The sequence below is a fragment of the Protobothrops mucrosquamatus genome, unplaced genomic scaffold (genome assembly GCF_001527695.2).
Source record: "Protobothrops mucrosquamatus isolate PMUCROS unplaced genomic scaffold, P.Mucros_1.0 scaffold3065, whole genome shotgun sequence".
Lineage (NCBI taxonomy): Eukaryota > Metazoa > Chordata > Lepidosauria > Squamata > Viperidae > Protobothrops > Protobothrops mucrosquamatus.
In genome coordinates, this window is record NW_015389076.1 from 90,849 (window position 1) to 96,349 (window position 5,501).

Here is a 5,501-nt window from a genome sequence, read left to right on the forward strand (position 1 = left end):
ATTTTTAATGATTTTAAAGTTTCAGGGGATTTTTAAGGATAATTTTAATTGATCGGCCTGTTTAAATATTTCTTTTTAATTCGGCTTTTAATTATTGTATTTGTATTGTAGTTTTATGAGGCTGTTAGCCGCCCTGAGTCCCATGAGGAGAAGGGCGGGGTATAAATTAAATTAATAATAATAATAATAATAATAATAACTTTCACAGCCATACATTGCAACTGGGAAAACCATGGCCTTGACTATGGAAGACTACTATCATGTCACCCCAAGTCCTTTTCATTAAACTAGACATATCCAATTCCTGCAACCATTTGAATCAGGTGGGCTTTTCATTTTTAGAAGAAGGAAACAAAGTTGTGAAACATATCCACTCCGTGTGGCAGCTTTGACAATGCATCTGCTAGCATTTTTCTTACTTAAGTCAACTTATCTGAACCTCGCCCACGTTTGCAAATATTTGTTAGCATGTGGTCTGGCACAGTCCACTTCTGGGCACAAAGAAACTGATTTGTATTTAACATTTGTAGCATGGTCTTCTGTATTCAGAGGTTAATCACCCTAAGTTCAGCGAGCTTCAGAAGAAAGTTTCTAGCTGGGTATAAAATGTTAGGTCTGTAATTTCCTGGATCCATTTTTTCTCCCTTTTTTGAAGATGGGAACTACATCAGCTCTTTTCCAGTCCTCTACTAGTTCCCCAGTGCTCCAGGATCTTTGAAAAATATAGTTCAGTGGTTCTGAGATCACATCTGCCAGTTCCTCGAGAACCTTGGGGTGTAATCCATCTGGTCCTGGTGATTTGAACTCGTCTAGGCTGGACAGGTGCTCACTTACCATTTTCTTGCCTATCTTAACTTGTGTTTCTATTCTGTTGTTTATGGCACTATTTTTGGTAGGTTGGTCTGGTTTTTCCCTTTGTGTAAAGACAGGTGCAAAAAACGAGTTAAATAGTTCTGCTTTCTCCCTGTTGCTTGTCACCTTCTTGCCAGTTTTACCCACTAATGGAACCAATCATTTCCTTCACTTTTTTCTTGTTTTTTACATGTTGAAAGAAGCTTTTTTGTTGTTGTTATTTTTGACTTTGGTCGCAAGCCTTAGTTCATTTTGAGCCTTAGCTTTCCTCACTTCATCTTTGCAGCCTCGGGCTATTTGCTGATATTCTGCAAATATTGACGTCATTCTGTATTCCAAGAGAAATCAATTCAGTGAAATGTCTATGGAGATTCTCAGTCTATCCAGGTCATGGTTGTCCCAAATGTCTTCAAAGAAAAAACAAGTCCAGTTGCCTCTTGAAAAAAGCACCTTTGGGACAATTCAGTGAAATGTTAACGGCTCCCTAGAAATTCCCTGCCTAAAAAATATGAGAGAATAATTTAGCAACGATTCACAGACACGCAATGCTTTGGTGAGACTTGAGTTGTTACCTGTGGAAAAACAACAAGCGTTTTAATGCTTGTGTTTTCAAGTTATTTGTTACAGAGTAAAGGGAATACTTGTGGGACGTGCATTTAGTGCAGACTGTAATTAGAAGCCAGGCAAAAGTGTTTTGTTTTTTTGTTCATTGCTGTTATTCTGTTTACACCGTGCCATGATTGATAACATGAGGTCCGGTCCAGTCGGGACTCCTGAATTCTATTTATTGGGCTTTCATTCATTTCGATAATGGCAAACAATATGTGTATCTCGTTGATATCTCATGAAACTGTGTGCGAAGAATAGGATGGGGATAGGGATAGAACAGAACAGGGAATAGAGTAGAGTAGAATGAAGAATAGAATAGAAATAGAATAGGAATAGAATAGAATAGAATAAATGGAGTGGAGTAGAGGTAGAGTAAATAGAATAGAAGAATGAAGAATAGAAATAGCATAGCATAGAATAGAATAAGTGGAGTAGAGTAGAATAGAATAGAGTAATGTAGAATAGAATAGAATAAGTGGAATAGAGTAGAATAGAATAGAGTAATGTAGAATAGAGTAATGTAGAATAGAATAATGTAGAATAGAATAATGTAGAATAGAATAGAATAGACGGAAGGGACCTTGGAGGTCATCTAGTCCAACCCCCTGCTTAGGCAGGAAACTCTACACCATTTCAGACAAATGGCTGTCCAGTCTCTTCTTAAAAACTTCCAGTGTTGGAGCATTCACCGCTTCTGAAGGCAGGTTGTTCCACTGGTTAATTGTTCTAACTGTCAGGAAGTTTCTCCTTAGTTCTAGGTTGCTTCTCTCCTTGATTAGTTTCCATCCGTTGCTTCTTGTCCTGCCTTCAGGCGCCTTGGAGAATAGCTTGACTCCCTCTTCTTTGGGGCAGCCCCTGAGATACTGGAAGACTGCTATCACATCCCCCCTTGTCTTTCTCTTCATTAAACTAGACATACCCCAATTCCAGCAACCGTTCTTTATATACCTGAAGGTGTAGTTGACTCCGGATTATTATGGGAATTCCACATTGGGGAGAAGGCTGCCTTGACATGAGATCACATGATGGTGCTGGGTGACCAGAAGTGATTCCATCCATTTTTTATGTTGATCATTCCCAAGGGTATCTACCGGGGAGTCAGAAAAGTCAAGAGGGTGACCACAGCCATACAATCAAAGTCCCACCCTGTTTTACACGTGATGTAACTTTTTTGACCCCCTCCCTGTACTACACCTAGCCCCCCCCCCGACTTACAGCCATTCATTTAGTGACTGTTTGAAGTTAAGACAGCACTGAAAAGGTGACTTATGACTTTTTTCCCCCCATTTAACTCTGTTATTTAACAGTTTTGCTTTCGTTCGTTCACTTTTTTGAAGTCTTGAAATCTTTCTCAACTTCGTTCCCCTTGGCTTTTTTTCAGCTTCTTTGTGTTGGGCTGTTTTGTTTGTTTTTTTTAAATCTTTGACTTGCCCATTGCTGTCAGTTCGATAGACTTTTGTCTAAATCCTTTGCAGACAAAATTAAGTGTCTAAAAGCCGAGGAATGATGCTGTGTAGCCTAATTGGCAACATAAAGGCGGCGAAGGGGCTGCCCTACCCCCCCAATTGATACCTGCACCTTCTCCTAAATTTAGTTAAAAGCAATATCATTACAAATAAAATAAACTGACATAGTGGCGGATCCTACATGAATACGGTTAATTGCAAAACTCTCCCCTTAGAATATGCAAACTCTGCATTATTTGCACCAACGCTGATAAATTCTTGGTTGAGGTTTTTGCCTGAATTGTCATAAAGACTCAGCTGTATCACAAAAATATGTTGTTGTTTTTTTAATTTTGAAAACGGGCATTTTATAATAAGTAACTCAAGGCTGGAAAAGATTGAAGATCTCTGGCCGTGCTTTTTTTTTTTTTAGAATTTTTCTGCTTCTCTGACCTTCTTCTGTAACTTCACAATCTGTATTTTTTGCTTCAGAATCCCTGTCCAAAACCCGGTCAGATTCCGTCCTTTTTTGCTAACACAGAAGAAGCAGATAATCGAGGTAATGTTGTTCGAGTCTTTGGATGTGTGTGTGTGTGTGTGTGTGTGTGTGTTTGGTTTGTTTCAAACCTGTGCTTTCATGAGTGAAATTGTCTTGTGTTTTAACGGGTTTGGCTTTCCAGCGAAATTCCAGATAAAGTGCTTTTAAGCACAGCTTGGTATCTGTAAATGGAAAAAGCCGAAGGGAAATTTGCATAATTCATGTCCCATGTTGTAAGAAAGAAAGAAAGAAAGAGAGAAAGAGAGAAAGAGAGAGAGAGAGAGAGAGGGAGAGAGAGAGGGAGAGAGAGGAAGGAAGGAAGGAAGGAAGGAAGGAAGGAAGGAAGGAAGGAAGGAAGGAAGGAAGGAAGGAAGGAAGGAAGGAAGGAAGGAAGAAAGAAAAAAAGGAAGGAAGAAAAAAAGGAAGGAAGGAAGGAAGGAAGCCAATCCACAGTCCAAATAACGTTACGGTCTGTGGGAGACTTTTTTTTTTTTAAAAAAAATGTCTTTATTGCAGTCTGAAAACTGGAATTGTGGATTTATCTGTGTTACAGTCAGGTTATAATATTCTAGGCAGAGTCAGGTATGAGTAAATCCATAGGTGTAGCGAAGCGTGAGCATCTGGAAGAGAAAATTAGCCGATGGAGGAGGAGTGCTTAGGTTGCAATGTACCCCCTCCTCAATAAATTTCGAGAGTAAGAATAAAACCGGACAGGATTTTACCATAAATCAAGATTAATTAATAAGGGTGTGCAGCATTTTGGATTCAAAAGCAAAACCATGCTTTGGAGCACAGAGTGCAAGCATAAACCCTATTTACAGCTCCTTTAAGCAGCTCTAGAGAGCCATTTTTGTCTAGTGGTTTAGGCACCAGGCTAGAAACTCGTGTTGAAGGAAAAGTCTTCATCGTGGTTCAGTCCAAGCCGGGAATAAACATGGCGACTGCTTTAGAAAGAAGGTTGCAGTTTATTGAAGAGGAGAGCCAAACAGAAAGATGGCTCTGGAAGAAAAGAGGGCGAGCACATGTAGGGATTGGGTTTTTATACCTTCTTGAGCTTTTTGTTTGGAGTTGTTCCTGTGGCATGAACTTTGACCTGAGTCTGAGTGTGCCTTTCTGGTATCCTGATGGTGGTGGGTTAATCCTAGTATGTCCCAAAGGTCAATCCTGCTTCCCTGGGGCTGTGGCTGATAACTCTTAGATTTTTGGTGTGTTGATTCTAGGGATCGCTTTCTTCATAATCCCAGTTTCCTGACTCCAGTCTTTCTGACAAGATTATCACATCTGCATTCTGCAGACTTGGTTTCTGTTTGGGGGAGGGAGACTTGGGGGCGGGGTTGGCTTCTGCTTTTAAAATCCTTTAGGGAAATATATTCTGCCCTTTTAAATATTTCCAAAAATATTTCTTTCTCTGGGGGGGGGGCTGACTTCCCACACTAGCCTGCACTAGAAACTAGGAGACGGTGAGTTCTAGTCCTACCTTAGGTACGTTGGGCCAGTCCTACCTTGGGTACGTTGGGTGAACCTTTTAGAGACCATGCTCCCCAAAACCACACCCACCCACCCGCAGGGCCACTCACTACCTCCACGGCCCACCACAGATGGTCCAGGTGGCTCACCAGCGCCATGGTGGCCATGCCCTCCGCCCGTGCCCCGCAGCATTATCTGCGCGTGACGGGGTGCAAGGGCGGAGTCGTCCTCGCTGCCCGGGTGCCGTGTCCTTGGTTGCGCTGCTCTGCATGGGCCGCGCCCGGGGGCGACTCTCCTCCGGGGGGGCTGTTGGTGAGGAGGGGTCCATGGGGGGAGGTGGGGCTGGGGCGACAGCGCGCGTGCCCACAGAGAGGACTCTGAGTGCCCCTCTGGCACGCGTGCCATAGGTTCACCACCATGGTCTTAGGGGCAAGAAGACGGAGCTAGAATGTTAACCCCGCTAAGGATCTCTTGTTGGTGCGGCATCCGTCTCGCCCAGTTTCACGCGTGACGCACCTGTTCAGCTGCTGTGCTCAAGGTGAACGCTTGCGGTTTTGTCTCCATTCAGTGACGCTCCTGCCGAAGCCGCG